A 20,436-nucleotide genomic window follows, 5' to 3' on the forward strand; every position below is an offset into this window, starting at 1 on the left:
TAAAAACAACTGACGCCGATCGGGATGGTTATGATAGGAAATCACCCGATATAACAAACAATTGTCCATTTCAAACTTCCCAAACTCATTTAACAGGAGCTTCACCAAGTCTTTGGGGGCCCGCTTCAGTATAGACGGATTATCTTGCTGTACAGCTTGACGGGCTAGCTCCACTATGGGGTCTTGTGTCTGATAATGCACTAGATCCTTCCACGCTATGATATTATCTTCATTGACATTCATCCCGTCTCGACCTTCCCTGGGTCGGTGGACACCCCATCAGCTGACACAATGTGGCCCACATACGTTACAGAGGTCCGACAGAATTTGCACTTGTCTAGCGACAGTTTTAGGCCCTCCCCCTCAAGCCTATCCAGCACCTTCATCAGTCTCTCGGAATGCTCTTCTAGAGTCCGCCCAAACACGATAATGTCGTCCAGGTACACTAAGCACTCTCGCGGGTTAAGGTCTCCGAGGGTTTTTTCCATTAGTCTCTGGAACGTGGCCGGGGCACCGCAGATCCCTTGAGGCATGCGGGTAAACTGGTAAAACCCTAAGGGACAGATGAAGGCCGTTTTTTCTTGGTCTTCCGGGCCCATGGGCACTTGATAATACCCGGACCTGAGGTCGAGCACACTGAACCATTTACTCCCGGTCAATGCATTCAGGAGGTCCTCGATTCGGGGCAGTGTATACTGGTCGGGGATAGTACGGTTATTCAGCGTTCTGTAATCCACACATAGACGGACCGTCCCGTTCTTCTTGCGGACTACCACAATGGGTGAGGCGTAAGGGCTCCGAGATTCCCGCACGATGCCAGCCGTTTTCATCTCGTCGATTAATCCCCTCACTTCGTCAGCATCCTTTGAGGCAAGCCGGCGGGAGCGCTCCCGGAAGGGGGTGGCGTCGCTCAGTCGGATGGTATGGTGGGCACTGCGACTGCACCCCACATCCATATCACCAGTGGAGAACACACCCCTTCGGTCGTGTAGCTCATCCTGTAGCCTCTTCCTCCACTCATCCGGGAGGGGCGAGTCGCCAAAGTCAAATTCCAATGCCGGCGCTATGGTAGCAGGCGAGCTCCTAGCTAGTTCCGTCGAGGCCTCCTCCTCGGAAGTTACCGGGTATATCCTCCCTAGCATCTGCCGCCGGTCAATAGTCATCGGGTACGGGGATATATTCTGCACATACACCCAGGTGCGCTTCGGGATCTTCCCGGGCCATTCCTTGACCGAGGTTAGTACCTTGTAGCCCAAACGTTGTTCGTCCTGGGCCACACTCTCCAAGGTGAAGAGCTGATCCTCCGACCGTCGACGGGGGTAATGGCAAGCGGCGACCATCATTCGTCCTTCCCCCGGGGGAATCTGGGTCAGTCCCCATTCTTGGCTGTAGAGGACGCCATGCTCTTCCTCAGTCGCAATTTTACCGCAGACCTCTTGAAGGGCGGGACAGGCCGCTAGGGCCAGCAGTGGGGCTTCTCCTGCTTCCTGCAAAAACTGGCGGAATACCGCGCGCACAATGTCAGCGTTGGTCCCCAAGATGATTGGGGCGCTGGGGTGGTCCTGCGGCTCGGGGCACACTAGGGCCTCCACTTCCATGGGGTGATGTTTACCAGTATTCAGCTGGAGAATATCTAACTGCACCTTTACTACTCCGTCTATGGGGTAATCTTCATGACTCAGTCCCCGTAGTCGCAAGGCATCCGCAGATAGCAACGGTAGTTGGTGTAGGTGTTGGTCGTAGAAGGGCCGATACACGATGGTCACTTGAGATCCCGTATCCAATAATGCGGCGGCGTAGATGCCCTCAATAACCACTCGAATAATGGAGGCGGGGCCAATCCGGGGGCTCGGAGAGGATGGCAACACTTTTTCACCCTCCAGGGGCTGGCACGGCATCGACTGCGCCGATCGGGACGACGTCCTCCGCGAGGTGGGGCAGTGGGCCCGTAAATGTCCCATCTTTCCGCATGCGTAACACTGCATTTGGCTGAGGTAAGCCTCGTCTCTCCTGGTTGGGGGACTTCGCCCAGTCGGGGGACGAGGTCTGGGTGTCACGGGGGTGGGGACATCCTCGGGATCGAGATCCCCAGGTTCGGGCACGTCGGGCTTTGGGTCCACTTTCTTGGCTTCTTTACCCCCCGGCGGTGGCCTCTTCCCGGTGGCTAAGTCACGCCCTAACAACACCATCTCGTGCGCTTGGACCCGATCCATTAAGTCGTGAAACGACAGGGCTTGCCCGGGCGTTATGCAGCTACTGACCCGCACCGACACGGGGTGTAGGGGTAAGAGGCCCCTCAGCAACTGAGTGGTACGTATTCCGTTGGCTTCTTTCCGTGGCAACACGCCTTTCCTGACCATATTCCAGAGATCCAGGTGTAGTCGCCTGAGAAAATCGGATACCATCTCCCCTTCCTTCTGGGCTAACGCATGAAATTTCGACATCAAAGTATACATGTCCACCGGAGCTCCATACGCCTTGGTTAGGCAGTAGATGAGGTCCGCCGCATCAGCTTCCGGGTTGTCGTCTCGGTAGTAGTGCACCATGTGGGACGCGGGGGGCCGTAAGCACTCGACGATGCGCTGTCTACGGACCGCGTCCGTGCAGGTCCATTCAGGTAGTACCTGTTCGGTATGATCCAGCCAGTCCTCTATCCCTACTTCCCCTTGGGGCGTGGGTTTCTCCCCTGAGAAGGCCTTCAACTTCCTGTACTGGAGCGACTGGGTGGTATTGTGGATAACGGCAGCTAAGGCGGGCAAAGAGGTGTCTCCCGGTAAGCTATCCCCGACAGCGGGGTAAGCGTCCAATCTTGATAGGCTAAGTCGGTTGAGGCTAGCCCGTAGGCCGGACGGGGTAGAGGAGGAGCCTAGGCTCAGGGCTGCGGGCCAGTGAGGGTGCAGGCCACGGTCAGGGGAGTGGTCGGGGCCTCCCGTCGCGGCGCCAGCGGTGGGGGTATACTCTCTCCGGGGGGTGGAAGTGGCCAGGGGCACAGGGGTGTCCGCCTGGACGATGGGATAGCGCACCCCCGGAGCCTCGGGCAGCAGCAGTATACGGGGCAAAGCCTCGGGGCATATATCTTGTTCAGTGGCATACAAGATCCGGCGCCAGGTCTGGTCGTGGTCATAAAAATGGTCTTGTACTTGGGCATTGTCCAGGAGAGGAAGCTTTCGGACCTGCTCGGTCACTGTGCCTAACGAGATCATGGCGGGGACATGGCCCAGCGCGAAAACACGGTTCAAGGGAATCCCGCGCCGTTGGGCCCACTTGCGCACCTCGAGCGCCGAGGGCACCGACATGATGTGGGTTGGTTGCACAATAGAGACAAAAAAAAATGTGGGGGCACCCCAGGTCTAAGACTCTCAGCAGCGCCTCCAAATGTAGCCCTTTTTGTGAACACCTGAACTAAGGGACTACGGTGCATAAACCTGTGGCTTCAGGAGCTCTGAGCCTCCGCATATTGGGAGCCTGGGGGTATACCTTTATCACTTGTGGTGCAGCGCCTCCACTCACCCAGGATCCCCATTATAGAGATTATACCCTGAGCAAGAACCTAACAACAACAGTATGCAACCAACCTTTTTATATCACACATGAATAACAAATGATATGCAGAATTATCATATAACCTTTACATACACACACACAACGTGGCTCGGCCACACCTTATTGGGATGATGTCCTGTACATAAGTGGCTCTGCCACTCTCCTTAGGAGTATGTCTCATAACCAGTAAAGTATGGTACCATATGCATTCTCTCAGGGAACCCAATTAGTTAGTGGGAGGCGGGATCAGCGCCTGGTGACCGGTGTAGGTGCACTTGTAGATAAGGATACCTTCCGGTCACTACGATGACCTTGACACTCCACGGGGTCCTGGTGTTAATCCAGCCTTGCGCCGTGTCTCCCTTCTGCAGCACCGTCAGATGGGAAATCCAAGATGGCGGCCGCAGCTCCGCAGCTCCGCAGCTCCGCATATGAACCTCACTAAAGGGAAACGTCCCTGACGACTATGGGCGTCCTTACAAATACAGCACCCTACGATGGCGGGGGAAAGACTCCTGGGGCTGTGGGCATACCCTATCTAAGCAGACGGGTCACTGACCCTCTGCTCTCGCACACGAGGTTCCGCCAACCTCCTCCTTCACCTCCCTCGCTGCTCTGGCCCACCGCCCACACGCATCCAGTTCCTGCATACACAGTCTCGCATCCCATTGGTCCTCAGCCTCAGCTGACCTCCTCACAGTCAGAGTTCATAGTTCAACCCCCTCCAAGTCTCTACTTATGATTACCCTTCGCGCGCTTCCCTCGCGCATGCGCAGCCCAACTGGTACGCAGTAACTTCGCTGGCAAACAGGGACAATATGGCGCTGCCTATGTAATTGACAGCGCGGAACCTTTAATGTATATGTACATCCTTACATATATATATATATATATATATATATATATAGATTAAACCCCATATATTGAGCTAAAATGTACGGGTGCTCTGGTGATTCAATACATAGCAATGCTATGAATAGAAGGCAATCATGGAGCTTGCTTAAAAATTTATTTAAATATTGAAACTTCTGACCACTATTGATCAGAGTAGTGGTCTGTAATATTGATAATCAAATAAATGTGTTTTCCCAGCAAGCCATTATCCCTGTTAGTGCTTGCTATTCATAACAAAACAAAGACCACCAAAAACTTTATTCAAAACCAGAACCAAAACCCCCAAAATTTTAAAGGCAAAATAAAAATACCAAGCCAAGTGAGCATCTCTATGTATTTCATATGTATTTGATATCTAGAATATCTTTTAGCAGGTCTGTTAAAGCAGTCCTAACCCCCCAAAGTCAGGCTTTCAGGATATCCCAGCTTCAGCGGAGGTGGCTCAATCCGTCCCTGCTTCAGCACAGCTCGCTCAATCAGTCCCTGCTTCAGCACAGGTGACTCAATCAGAGGATGATTGAGTGATTGTGCCACCTGTGCTAATGCTGGAATATCCTGAAAAGTTAACCTGTTGGGGGGGGGGGGGGGTGATGACTGGAGTTGATTCCCCGTGTGTTAAAGAAATGTGCCTTGAATGTGCTTTTCAGGCCCTTCACTTTTACCTTTCTTCCTTACAGATCAGTTTTTAAATTCCTCTGCTGTGAACCCTCCACCGACCTGCAGTGCTCCTGCAGTCACCACTGCTTACCCTTCATGGAGCAACAGCTTCCACCCAGTAGGGAGGAATACAGAAGTCTACAGACATGGGGCCCAAGGCATGATTTTGCAACAAGGGTCTGCAGGAAAACCAATGTATCTACAGCAGATCCCACAGGCAACACGCGCTTACCCTCGTGTATCGGACATGAACGGAGGATTCTACCACACTGCTACAGGAGGATACGCAGGATTTGCAGGACAGGTTAGGGGAGAAGCCACAACGCAGCCTGTTACTTTCCGTCCCAACACACATTTGGAAAGACGTGCTACAATAGGGCCTTGTATAATGGCCACCCAGTATGCACAACTTCAGCAGCCAACATTCATACCCCTTAGAGGAATGCACGTTCAGGATAGGACATACCACCCAGTTCCTGGCCAATATGCTCCAACTGCTGGCAACACAGCACAGATTGGCTCCTTCTTACAGACACCCACTGGGCAGCCAATAACCTCCCCCAGGGAGAAAAGCCCAAGACCGTCCTATCCACTGGCTCATTATTCGGCAGCCCCTGATCCCCAAGCAACCAGGATAGCCGAAAACGAAAAAGTAGGAGGAGTGTCAGGTGGGTAAGGCAAACCAGGTTCAGTTGGGGGAGCACAAGGGGCAAAAAAGGAGAGATCTAGATGCCCAAATCATAGCATTTCCCCCAGTTGTTGCTATTGCAGCTAAACGTTTGTGGATGTTCCTTAAGTTGAATGCCGCTTTGTTACATAAATTGATAATATGCAAAACTGAGTATCTACTGTAGTGTATTGGTTTTCCCATTGACAAATAACACACAGGGACTTGTGAAACTCTTGTTGGCCTTTTATCATAATCTGCCCTCTTTATCACTAATGATATCCCCACCAATAAAACCTACTTCTCTTCGTCTTCATCACTCTACCATCATTATTGTGATAAAACATGGATATCTCTCATAATTTTGCATTGTGTACAGTAGTTCTTTGCACTGAGTTCCATGTGTAATTAGCTTCATTCCCTTTCCCCACTGCATTGTGTTGCAGACCTTACAAGGTGAGATATGGAGAATCTTTACTAATTATTGTTCAAAATCTTCTCCTTGACCGATACCATTACCTGTTATAAAGATCTTTAATTACGGTCATTCGCCACTGTAGTGTTACAAATATATAGAACTCTACAGTATGTAGTCCTCGCCAATACTGAAGGGATTAAGCATGTGTTTGCTTTTCTTCCTTTGTGTTATTATGTACAATGTGTTGGTATTTATGATAATTGATTATTTCTCCTTTTTGATTTTGTTACAGTGTGTCAGACTTCGCTTGGAGCCCAACATATTTCCCAGGCCAGTTTAATTACACAAGGAGCAGTTCAGCTTGCTGCTAATGAAAAAAGTGAACCGCTTCTAATGTACCCAACTCAACCAGCTCGGAAGCTGAGCCACCTCCCAAAGTTACATATTGATGTGCAAAGCAACAAAGAGTTATGTGTGCCAGTGTGGAAAAGGGGTGGGTTAAAAGATATGAAGAAGAGATCTTCAGAGGTGAAAGCCCCCTCACATATTGCTCAGAAGGTTCGTAATAACGTGCTGAGTTCAGTGAAGACTGAGTGTCCGTCAAAGTCTGAGGGAGTACCAAAGTGCTCCACAGTGGAAACAAAGAAGAAAAAGATCCTTTCTTCAGCTGCAAAGGATCAAGTCCCTCAAACTGCACTGCAAAAGAAGGTAAAACCAATGTCAAAGCCAGTAAATCATTCTTCTGCTCCTATACCAGGGAAGTCACCCCATGGTCCACAATCTGGTGACGAGGCTGTTCTGTTAAAAAAGATGAAATGTGTTTGTCTCTCAGGTGCCCACATTTCCAATAAGGTATCTGAAAAGATGCAGCAAAGCCGCGAAGGTACAATGGATGCAAAGACACCTGCTGTTACTCCTATTAATCCTAAACTGAAGAAAACTCAGGAGATGGGGATCAAACGTAAAGATGCAAAGACTCCTGCAGTTACTCATAGTCCTGAGCGGAAGACACCTCAGGAGATGGGGATCAAACGTAAATATGCAAAAACTCCTGCAGTTACTCATAGTCCTGAGCGGAAGACACCTCAGGAGATGGGGATCAAACTTAAAAATGCAAAGACTCCTGCAGTTACTCATTGTCCTGAGCGGAAGACACCTCAGGAGATGGGGATCAAACATAAACAGAACAGCAATATCATGCAGCTAGTGAAGAAAACAAAGAACCAGACCAGCGTTTTCAGTTTTGAGCAAGCGCTGGCTTGTGGTACTGATAATAACCCCAAAGCTCTCAAAAGAAAAAGTGCTAATCAGCCTGGAGTGAATTCAGAAGTCCTTGGGAAGGGCAAGAAGTCATTGGAACCTTCTGAACAAGGAAAGGTGAAAGCCCATCACAGCAACCTCAGCCTCCAAATGATTAACTCTGTTCAAGTATTTCACCCTTTGGTTAAAAAAGCAGGTCCCACAGGTCCAGGGGCACCCACAGGATCCATTACACTTGGAAATAAGCTTGGACCAATGCAAGGACGCCAAAGCCAGACTTCTGCTTCTCATGTTCAGTGGTCTCTTACTGATGCGATTAAAAGGTTCATGGCCAAAAAACAGGACAGTATTTCTGGAATTAAAGGAGTCGGTATTAATGCCAGGCCTAGGCTATTTAAAATACATGAGTACTCAAGACCTGACATTAAAACCAGTGAAATCAAACAACATGGGGAAAACAAAGCTTCAGTTATAGAGAATCCCAAACACTTCCCAGTGATATCCATAGAACAGGAAGCTGCAGTAAGATGCATTGAAAAGGTCAGCCAAACCACTATCCCCATTCCAGCTCCTGGCATTAAAACCAGTGAAATCAAACAACGTGGGGAAAACAAAGCTTCAGTTATAGAGAATCCCAAACACTTCCCAGTGATATCCATAGAACGGAAAGCTGCAGTGACATGCATTAAAAAGGTCAGCCAAACCACTATCCCCATTCAAGCTCCTTTCAACCTGCAGCACCAGCTTTCTAACCTGCAGCACCAGCTTTCTAACCTGCAGCTTCCTATCAATGTACCCAGTAGAGTGGACAACTTCACTCCATCCTTCTGTCAACAGCCTCTCCAAGAACTTGAGGTCTCCATACCTATTCCACCAGAACAGAGAGAGGAGAGAGAGGCTATGAAAAGGAAAGCACAACTGGAGAGGGAGTAAGCCTGTCAACATACCTCCAATGGGAGGCTACAGTACTTTGTTCAGAGGCAGGAGGATCATAACATCTCTAAACGTTACGGATACCCACCATCCAGACTTATTTCCCCCATGAGCTACTTAGGCCCTAAAAAACAAAACAAAAAAAAAAACCTGACTAATCTGTAACTGATGCCAAGCTCTGTGACTATCTGTAAATAAGATTTATATTTATAAGTCAGTTTGTAACATATTTTACTAAGAATAGATTTAAAACTCTTCAATAAAATATATCTATTTTTAATTGAACTCTTTATTTACTAAAGAAATTATTTACAAATGCCAAGGGTTATTGAAATTCTGCAAATTAACTTTAGATTACCCTCTTGATGATACGAGAGAGAGAGAGAGAGAGAGAGAGAGAGAGAGAGAGAGAGAGAGAGAGAGATAAGTAAGTCAGACCCCACATATGAGAGAGAAACAGATAAATATTTAACATTATGCTTTGTCATGTTGGATGTTGTATGTATGTATGTACTGTATGTCTTTATTTATATAGCGCCATTTATGTAGAAAGCGCTTCACCGCAGTAATACACGCAGTAATACACGTGACAATCATATAAATAATACAAATAACAGATCATGGGAATAAGTGCTTCAGACATAAAAGTAACATTTAGGAAAAGGAGTCCCTGCTCCGAAGAGCTTACAATCTAATTGGTAGGTAGAACATACAGAGACAGTAGAAGGGCGTTCTGGTAAGTGCGTCTGCAATGGCCAAGCTTTTTGTATGCGGTCTATAGTATCAGCCACGGAGCTACTCACATGCTTCTTTAAGCAGATGTGTTAGAATGTGGGTCTTAAAGGTGGATAGAGAGGATGCTAGTCGGGTATTGAGGGGAAGGGCATTCCAGAGGTGAGGGGCAGTCAGTGAGAAAGGTTTAAGGCGAGAGAGGGCTTTAGATACAAAAGGGGTAGATAGAAGACATCATTGGGCGGATCGCAAGAGTCGGGATGGTGCATAGCGAGAGATTAGGATAAACTCCTCCAGCATCGGCCAGAGCAATAGCGAAGCACAGCCATGAAAAAAGGGTATGAGCGTGGGTGGTGACTAAAAAAAGTTTATTAGAACAGACAGGTGTAGCTGATGGATCCTCTGACGCGTTTCAGCCCTCAGGCCTTTGTCAAAGAGTGATCCATCAGCGTAAGGGAGCACATAGATATAGGTAGACATAAACACAAACACCTGTGCCTGATTGTAACCAGGTGAGGTGGGTAATGCTCCTATTATCAGTGTGACAGGGATAATAAAAACAGTTTAAAAGTGTGCCAGCCCTATGTTAATGCATGGTAATAACATATGTATATATACGGAATCAACATGGATACAGGTTAAACATCAATACAAACAAGATGGTAACTGGCATAACAATGAAATAAGACATAAAGTTACAAAAGTCTGATATACCTAATATTATTCAATGAATAAAAAGTGAACATCTCAAATACTAAAGCTATGGATGTTGGTAACAAGGCAAAAAAAAATAAGGGTTGCATCAAAAACAAAGAAAAAATGAGAGGGAAGGGGAGGGGGGGGAGGGGAGGGAAAGGGGGGGAGGAGGGGAGTGAGGGAAGGGGAAAGAGGGGGGGCTAGGGGGGGAAAGGGGAGGGGGGGAGTAGGGGAGTGAGGGAAGGGGAAAGAAGGGGGGAGGGGGGGAGGGGAAAGGAAAGGGGGGAGAAAAGAAATAAAATTGTGAAATATTGTAAAAATTGTAAAGAATATTTAATCGTGTAGAAAATGTTGGAGTTCCCAATCTATATTGAGTCCATGGGGTTGCAAAGTGTCTAACTGGAAGATCCATTGCATCTCCATTTTATTGAGACTGTTAAGTCTATTTCCCCCTCTGATGTGTACTGCACCGACACACTTTATTCGAGCAAATACCCGGTATGTACCTGGCAGATACCTGGAATGCGCCGCTCCTCACCTCTGACAAGCCCCGTTGCATTTGCCTTCCCAGCCTGGGTTCATGCCTGGCTGATGGGCGGCTGATCTGTTAAATGATAATGATTAGGATTTAATAGGCTGCAATGCTTCGCGTGTCTACCAGATGGCATAAATTCATGAATTGTAATGCAGTATATATATATGTACTGTGCAGTATTGCAGCCAGCGGGAATAAAATGCTTCAATCCCTGCCGGAAAATAACTCAATGCACTCGGGCAGAAAACAGTCACAATCCTCAATACACCCGGGTATACCCGAATTCGTGGGACTAGCCGAGCTCGAATAAAGTGTGTCGCCAGTGTATGGGGATGTGTGCAATGCCAAAAAATCTAAAGTTCTTTAAACAGCCAGTCGGGCATAGTGAGAAGTGTTTAGAAACGGGGTGCAAAAGGTCTTTCTTTTTAATTAATCTTATGTGTTCTGAAATCCGAACATGTAAAGGACAAATTGTCCTACCGACATATTTAGCGTTACACCCGCATGATATGACATACACCACATAACTGGTATGACAGTTAATGAATGAGGAAATTCTAAATTTTGTCAAGGTGGACACAGTATTAACCTTTTTGGTGGGTATGGCATACTGGCAGCATTTGCAAAACCCACATTTGAAAAATCCTTTGGGTATGTTGCTAATTTTGGGTGGAGGGGGTGATTGAAATAGGCTTCTGGAGAGGGATGTAGCCAAGGTGTTTGCTCTTCTGAAAGCAAATCTAGGTTTAGAAATGTACGGTTCTAATTCGGGATCAAGTTTCAACACATACCAATGTTTCCATATAATATGTTGTATCTGTGGGGCCTGTCTGCTGAATTGGGTTATAAATAAAGGATTATCTGCAAACTTGTTGTTAGTCCTTGCTACTTTTTTGTTCCTTTTTAATAACATATTTCTGTCTGAACAATCTGCATAGGTGAATGCTTGTTCAATATCTTTGTTGGAATATCCTCTAACAGCAAATTTGTCACTGAGATCCCTAGAGTGTTGGAGAAAATTATCCTGGTCTGAACAGAGTCTTTTGTAGCGCAAGAATTGCCCCTTTGGAATCCCACATGGCGAGGGGAGGAGGGTGAAAGAGAGACATAGGGAGGGGGGTGAAATAGAGACATGGGAATGGGTTTAAAAGAGAGACATGGGGAGGGGTGAAAGAGACATGGGGAGCAGGTGAAAGAGACATGGGGAGTGGGTGAAAGAGTCATGGGGAGCTGCGGTGAAGAGACATGGGAGCAGGGGTAAAGAGACATGGGGAGCAGGGGTGAAGAGACATGGGAGCAGGGGTGAAGAGACATGGGGAGAGGGGTTGAAAGAGACATTGGGAGGGGAGGGTGAGACATGGGGAGGTGATCGAGAGACATTTAGAGGGGGGGTGATAGAGAGACATTTGGAGGGGGGGGGATGATAGAGAAACACGGGGAGGGGGTGCAAGAGACATAGAGAGGGGGGTGAAAGAGAGCCATGGGGTGGGGCGTGAAAAAGAGACATGGGGAGAGGGGTGAAAGAGACATGGGGAGGGAGGCGATAGAGAGACATGAGGAGGGAGGCGATAGAGAGACATGGGGGGATGAAAGAGACATGGGGAGGGGGGTAAAAGAAAGACATGGGGGGAGTGAAAGAAAGCCATGGGGAGGGTGGGTCCATGATCCTCAGTTGCTTGAAGAGTAGGCCCGGGTGAGTAGTTTTTTCTTCTTCACAGGTCCGGGAGATGTTGATCGGACGGCTTCTTAGGGTCAAATAAGACATGACAGACCTTAAATAAGGCCTGTGACATCACATTTGACTGACAAATGATATATCCACCAATCTAATTGGTGGATGTACCATGTGATGGCTTCCATTTTATTTTTTGGCAGAAATGACATTATCTTAAGTGATTGGATAATAAAGGAACTATTGGATCTCAATATAAATGTAGAAAATATGCAGGGCCAAAGCTATGACAATGCTGCAAATATGCGGGGAAAGCATAATGGAGTTCAAAGACATGTTGAACATGAACCCACGTGCGTTTTATGTACCATGTAGTTCTCATTATTTGAACCTTAATGTGTTTAGGATAAAACACTGAGGGCCTTTACATTATGATACATTAAATTTTTAATTCAGAGTTGTTTAAAAAAAAGTACTACTACTAGTAGCATTATACTAAAAAATAATACAGATGCACAGTAATACCCTCTATAGATATACCAAGAATTGTTAAGTGTGAGTGTGTGTGTGTGAGTTTATGACATGTGGAAGGAAGGTGGAGGGGTGAGAGTCATGGCGAGGGGAGGGGGCTGAAGGAGAGACATGGCAAGGGGAGGAGGGTGAAAGAGACATGGCGAGGGGAGGAGGGTGAAAGAGAGACATAGGGAGGGGGGTGAAATAGAGACATGGGAATGGGTTTAAAAGAGAGACATGGGGAGGGGTGAAAGAGACATGGGGAGCAGGTGAAAGAGACATGGGGAGTGGGTGAAAGAGTCATGGGGAGCGGCGGTGAAGAGACATGGAAGCAGGGGTAAAGAGACATGGGGAGCAGGGGTGAAAAGACATGGGAGCAGGGGTGAAGAGACATGGGGAGAGGGGTTGAAAGAGACATTGGGAGGGGAGGGTGAAAGAGACATGGGGAGGTGATCGAGAGACATTTAGAGGGGGGGTGATAGAGAGACATTTGGAGGGGGGGGATGATAGAGAAACACAGGGAGGGGGTGCAAGAGACATAGAGAGGGGGGTTAAAGAGAGCCATGGGGTGGGGCGTGAAAAAGAGACATGGGGAGAGGGATGAAAGAGACATGGGGAGGGGGGGTGAAATAAAGACATGGGGGGAGTGAAAGAAAGCCATGGGGAGGGTGGGTCCATGATCCTCAGTTGCTTGAAGAGTAGGCCCGGGTGAGTAGTTTTTTCTTCTTCACAGGTCCGGGAGATGTTGATCGGACGGCTTCTCAGGGTCAAATAAGACATGACAGACCTTATATAAGGCCTGTGACATCACATTTGACTGACAAATGATATATCCACCAATCTAATTGGTGGATGTACCATGTGATGGCTTCCATTTTATTTTTTGGCAGAAATGACATCATCTTAAGTGATTGGATAATAAAGGAACTATTGGATCTCAATATAAATGTAGAAAATATGCAGGGCCAAAGCTATGACAATGCTGCAAATATGCGGGGAAAGCATAATGGAGTTCAAAGACATGTTGAACATAAACCCACGTGCGTTTTATGTACCATGTAGTTCTCATTATTTGAACCTAGTGGTTAACAACACTGCCAAACCCAATATAGGTGCCATTTAATTTTTGGGCTTAATTCAACCGTTGTATAATTTCTTCCCCAGGTCCACCAACAGATAGATCATTCTTCTAAAATCCTTACCCAATTTAACACTAAAAGAGAGTTTGTGAAACACGTTGGGAGTCTTGTATTGATGCAGTTAGACCAATTCGACCTCATGTGTACCGACCCGGCTAGACTCTTGGACGCTCTCTGTATAACGACCCCAGCTTGCCCTCGACTACCTGCATCTCTCCATCCCTGACCACGGATATAGGACATTTTTTTAACCCACCAGCTCCAACCCTCGACCTCGGCACAACGGACATCTACCGTTACTGGCTCCTCCCCATGACCGCGGCAAGTATCTGGACTACCCTCTCTCTCCAACCCCGACCCGGCTACGCTGACAATCCAGGCGTGCCTCCACTGCTGTGGGTGCGCAGTTTCTACTTTGCCACCTCAGTACCGGGGGTCCGCCTTGTTCGTGGTGAGTGCAAGGGTCACAATTAGAGAGGGTTTGGGTTCCTTACAATGCATCTGATCTCAGACGCACTATTAGAGAGGGTTGGGGCTCCTTTGAATGCATCTGATCTCAGACGCGCTATTAGAGAAAGTTGGGATTCCTTACAATGCAGATTTCAGACGCGCTGTTAGAGAGGGTTGGGGCTCCTTACATTGTATTTGATCAATGCATTGTAAAGAACCCCAACCCTCTCTAGTGTGTATTTGTGAACTGTAAGGTGCTTGACTAATACACTGGAAGAATATCATTGTTTTCGATTAAAAATATCAAAGAATGTGTTACTTTAACGAGCGCTTTCTCTTTTTTTGAATCTCCAATATACTATTTGCCAAGTGGGACTGATGAAATCACCAAGAACTACTGTAGCAGGTCCCCTTTGGTTGTCAATACGTTACTTTGAAGTGGAAGGGAGAGACCTACTGAGGCCAATATACTAAGCATCGCAAACTGAGCGGGGGGAGGGGTGGAGGGTTTCGGCGCATGTCAAACTTCAATTGCACTTGTGTATTAAGTTCAAATTTCTCCATCTGCGCCCAGCCCCAAAATGCTGTTTAGCGCACAGAAATGGATTGCACTTGGTGTATAAAAATCAATGGTACATACTAATATCTATATAAATATATACAGTGTTCGACAAATCACCCAAAAATCTACTCGCCCAACCAAAAAATCTACTCGCCACCTAGTCCCGCCCCCAACCCCGCCCCTAGTCCCGCCCCCTAACCCCGCCCCTAGTCCCGCCCCCTAACCCCGCCCCTAGTCCCACCCCCCAACCCCGCTTTAAAATAAAACATATGAATAAAATCCATTTAAATGACAAATATATTTATTGTATTACATTATACTACAATTAGCCCTTGTTACGTGTGTGTGTGTGTGTGTGTGTGTGTGTGTGTGTGTGTGTGTGTGTGTGTGTGTGTGTGTGTGTGTGTGTGTGTGTGTGTGTGTGTGTGTGTGTGTGTGTGTGTGTGTGTGTGTTTGTGTGTGTGTGTGTCTGTGTAAATGTCGATCTAGAAATAAAAGCCAGGTGTGAATGACTAGTTTCCTGCACCCCTTAATCAGTGTCTGGATGCCCCCGCTTCACAATATCTAAAGCAGAACCCCCACTCACCTGCGCTCCGGCATCATGACCTCACGTTGCCCTAGTAACGTGACGTCACATGACCTCACAGCGTCATTTTGATGCCGCGTTGCCATGGCGACGCAGGAAGGAAGCCACCGGAGCCTAGGTAAGTGAAGGTTTACAGAGGCCCTGCAGCTCCCCCGGCACTTAATTTAAGTGCCTTCGGGAAGTGCGCGGGGCCTCTGTAAACCCCACGCCCCCCATGGGGGTCGCGCCCCCCAGTTTGCGCACCTCTGTTCTAGAAATCCAATGGGATAAGGCTCTTTCTGCACGCTTTTGCACAACTCCCAGCTACTAGAATATCCCCCTGTGTCTATCCAAGAGGAGGTTTTATTGTACTGACAAAAAACATCCCAAAATAAATTGTAATTAAGGCCGCGAGGTGTCACTGTATATAGAACATAGATCCATTAGCACTCTCATTGTAAAAGACTCATCTCTATCCCCCCACAAATAAGCAGGGGGACCCATTCAATACCCAAAACGCGTATCTCTGAAGCATTAAAGCAAAGTGCAGTGCTGTACCAAAGTAGTAGTTTAGTTTAGACTGCCCTTGAATGGAGTTGAACACTTCCCCAGTGCTGGAATTAGACATAAAAGGTCTATGCAGCAACATAGAGTAATTGTGTTTAGACGCATGGCTCTATTTTTTGGAGCAGAGCCGCAGCATATATACTGTAAGAACAGTTTCTTACTTCTGACGCGGTATGTTAGACTTACAGTATGGCACTTCAGATATGGAGGATTGTTTTGGACAAATAAAAGGTTAAAAAAAAGTATCAGAGAAATGCAACTTGTGACGCATCTCATTTTAATCTGTGCACCATGTAACTGCCCCCAACTCATCCTACTCACTCTCCCCAAGGTGCAAATTGGGGCAGAGACGCAGAATGTGATACATCTGATTATAATCTGTGCACCATGTAACTCCCCCCAACTCCTCCTACTGACTCTCCCCAAGGTGCAAGCTGGGGCAGAGACGCAGACTGTGATACATCTCATTATAATCTGTGTGCCATGTAACTCCTCCCCAACTCCTTCTACTGACTCTCCCCAAGGTGCATGCTGGGGCAGAGACGCAGACTGTGATACATCTCATTATAATCTGTGCACCATGTAACTCCCCCCAACTCCTCCTACTGACTCTCCCCAAGGTGCAAGCTGGGGCAGAGACGCAGACTGTGATACATCTCATTATAATCTGTGTGCCATGTAACTCCTCCCCAACTCCTCCTACTGACTCTCCCCAAGGTGCATGCTGGGGCAGAGATGCAGACTGTGATACATCTCATTATAATCTGTGATACTTTATCTTGCCATGAAGTCAATGCATTTGAACCCAGTGATACAGTATGTTGATCCCACTGCTGTCAGTGGCACTGTCCAGTAGTAGGGAGGCATACATTATGTCAAACTTTTTTTGACAGGTACCACGCCCCCTTTCCTCCTGAGCCCCGCCCCCTTTTGGCCTTAAACCCGCCCTATGTCCCGCCCCTTCCGTATCCGGTCCCGCCCCTTCCGTATCCGGCCCCGCCCCCTGCGCCAATTTTTTGAGGTTGACGCCCCCTGCGCCAAAAAAACATGGTTGACGCCTAATGCGCCAAAAAAACGCGGTTGACGCCCCATGCGCCAAAAAAACGCCGTTGACACCCCCCCCCAGACTCCATTTTTTATTATGAGGTGTATTTTTTATTCTTTTTTGTGATTGGTGCGTACTGTTGACGTAGATTGGAGGGGGCGTATACATACGCGGGGCATGTCCGGGCATGTTTATAGGCGTTTGGGGCATGCCCGAACATGTTTTTTTTCATACGGGGCATGTCTGGACATGTTTATTCTGAAATAACGCAGTGCTCATGTCAGAAAAGTTCAAAAGACGTTGAAAAGAGGGCATAGCATTTTTTTTTTTTAAATTCAGACAGAATACGGCTTTAAGAGGCTAACCCCATCAGGTGTCAGGGTGGCCGAGTGGTTTAAGGCGTTGGACTTAAGATCCAATGGACGTATGTCCGCGTGGGTTCGAATCCCTCCCCAGACATAATCTTTTTATATATTTTTTATTTGTATAGAGACGGTACAGGGATTAGCCGCAACAGGGGCTACATAAAAATAAAAAGTACAAGTGTATAATCAAAATTGTTTATTTTATTTTTAAAAGCTACAACAGTTTCAAGCAGGAAATAATTACAAGACGTATTTACAAGTAAAATGGTAAATAAGGTATTAAACGACATTTAAGGCCTTAATAGACTAAATACATCTAGAGTCGTTAAGTTAGTACGATACATAGTATAGAGGGACAGCAATACAATGTCTTATTTTACAGAGGGAAAAAAATTAAACAGCTTATTTACAGTTTCAACCAGTCAGCCGACGGCATTAATAGACTACCCCTCCTCTTGTTTAGTAAAAACCCCGGCGGTGATGTTAAGCCAGGGGCACTTAAAGAACTGTAACACAAATCAGAGGTTCTTTTCTGAGGGGGTAAAAGGGTTGATGAAGGAGGGGGCGTTGTATCGGGGGCCCGTATTTTTAAGCGATCCAGGCTTTCTCTATTTGTCGCATTACCCACAACCGATGAGGGGATATTCAGTTCAGCCATCGCAGACAGAAAAGGGCTCCAGCCCTGTGGTATTTTACGCTTTGTAACAGAGTGACTTTGTGTAACACCGCGTACCAAATCCAGTAAATTAGAGCCCGGTATAACCTGTTTTTTTATAAATAAACTCCCCTTTGTCATTCCAGCTTGTAATATGTTTAGCCTGAAACATTTTACTGAGCAATAACTCTGCATTTTTCTTGAAGCGGACATTCACATTAGTAACAACCTCACGAATCAAATTGTCAGTCGTATCTGATGAGACAATATCCTGGAAGTGTAAAGGGTGAGAGGCTGTTTCATCAGTAGGCATTAAAAGGGTTATGCGGTTCTTCTCCCCTTCGCTCTGTTTAGCATGCACCAAGTATTTCTGCAGGACAGTAGTGTATCTTTTTATCTTTTCATCCTCTGATAAATTATTGCTGCTTAAGATCGCATTAATGTCTGTATCTTTGCGATGCATGGCAACTTCACGTATGTTACCCTCTCGCTGGGGGGGGCACTGTAAGCGATCCATATCTTGTTTGGGGACCAGGCACATTTTCTCAGCATATTCCATTAGCGGTTAGTGAGAAGGCCAGTCAGCAGCGGTATAGCAAAACCCAAAAGAGAGCCAATAAAGCCGCCGGACAAAGCTTCACCAGGCGTTTCTGTTTTACAATTGTAAATTTTTTATCGCTCAGCTTTTTTATCATTTTACGCCACTTTTTAAGTATGCCAACTTGCCGCTTTGATAAAGGTATTTTACCTTTTAGAGCATTGAGGGCTATCTCGCATATGGCAGTGACTAAATCATTAGACGCTGAACACAAAATAACTTTTCTTTGCTTTGGTGAAGCTCTTATTAATGCTTTTAAAGTATGCCAATTGCGGCGTAGTCGGTTAGACATGTTTACAACAGCGTTGCGGCTACAAGTAATGACAATTTACAGATAATTATCTCTTTTTAGAACCGTTTTTTTTTAAAACATAAACTGTGGGGGTTGTCAGGCGGAAAGATACCGGTTCTTAAGCGGTACTCATCAGGGGTCGTGGCTCTTAAATCTACTAACAAAAAACCATAGGGGGACCGTGTGGCATCTTCAAATGCCTCTAAAAAGAAGTGTGATTTACTGTCGCGGCCAAGTTTATTCGAGCATTTGCCCGGTCTCGGCCGCGACAGTAACCGGACGCGCGCCGGGGTGTCCCGTGCGTGCGCCGAAGCCTCGGAGGAGCGGTCCTACGATCGGGGCTTCCCCCTCCCCTCTCCAGGTCCGCCGTGTCCCCCGGAACCCCCCACCGCCGTCACCCACATCGCGTGACACCAGGGCTCCCTCGGGGAGCCCATGGCACGCGCGCAGGCACCCGATGAAGCGTGACCGCGCATCGGTGACGCGCGGCACGCCGAGGGGATTCGGCTAGCAAGCCGGGACACCATCCTAGCCGAATGCAAATAAAACGTGTCGCCTCTGTACCAGGATACATTTGACGAGCTAAGGTGTTAATTTGTAATTTATCCCTTGGATTTTTAAAAAGAACCATATATTTAGTGTTTAAATTTATGGTTCTGCTTTTTTTACACTGGCAAAAAACATTTTGTACGAGGTACATGATACTGAGGTTTCTGTGATGCACATACTTGGTGAATGCTTTTTCAATTTCAGAGCTCTCACTGGCGGCTTCCATCAAGTCATCAACGATTGTCAAATTCACTTTACCAGGGAGAAAAAGATCATTGTCATTAAATGTAGCGGGTATACCCTCAATAAATCTAATGTGGGGCATAGTGCTTAACAGTTCATCATAAAGATTTTGCCAGCAAGCATAAAACCATACGATATTATCAGGCCGGTGCGACAAGTGAGTGCTAGAATGTTGCAAAACCTGTTTAACAAAATAGCTTTTCCCTGAATTTGATGGTCCGGTTAAAATACACGAGAAAGGATGTTGAAGCCTGATATCCATTACAGATTTATAATTAGTAACCAAAGGGTAGGGTTGTGAAGTCGTTGGTCAGCTGTCGTTTCGCGTACACACACTTTTGTGTTTTCTGTAGAGGACGAGTCTCAATCTGCCAGTAACGTTTATTTCGGACAATCCCCGTCTGTTGTACCACAATCTTTTTCTGATCTTCAGGATCAGAGTGTAAGGGGTAGTCCAGGACAATATCTTTTAAAGTGTCAAAGTTAATCAATTCAGCGTTTGCAGCGTTCAGTGTTATACCTTTAACTTTTAGACACGTTTTACCAGTGGAAAGCTTGTAGCCGTAAGTCTTGGGACCGGCGGAAACAAATTCTGTAATGTATGTACCAGTCGGTAGTTCACTAGTCAGCTCCCCTAAGTAGTCACCCAGAGGCGGATTCCAGTCACCTGTTTTGCTAACAAAAATGACAGAGTCAGTGTCATGGTAGAGACACCGCTCTTGTAGCTTGTCCAAAACATTGTACAGTTCAAGACGGGCATAGGCCGTCGTAAAACAGGCAATAAAAATATTGACATTACGACCTACAGTGTATCCTTCCTTTGTATACTTCCAGCTAACCATGGCCGTGTCATCATCTAGGAAGTCTAAAGATGACACATCGTATT

General features: G+C 46.8%; 1 non-coding gene across 1 annotated transcript; it reads left to right on the forward strand.

The window, feature by feature from the left end:
• Positions 1-17,223: 17,223 nt before the first annotated feature.
• On the forward strand, positions 17,224-17,307 carry TRNAL-UAA (transfer RNA leucine (anticodon UAA)). The gene has a single exon. It is a non-coding gene; the product is annotated as a tRNA-Leu (tRNA).
• The last annotated feature ends 3,129 nt before the right edge of the window (positions 17,308-20,436 follow it).

Source organism: Ascaphus truei, unplaced genomic scaffold (assembly GCF_040206685.1).
Source record: "Ascaphus truei isolate aAscTru1 unplaced genomic scaffold, aAscTru1.hap1 HAP1_SCAFFOLD_747, whole genome shotgun sequence".
Classification (NCBI taxonomy): domain Eukaryota; kingdom Metazoa; phylum Chordata; class Amphibia; order Anura; family Ascaphidae; genus Ascaphus; species Ascaphus truei.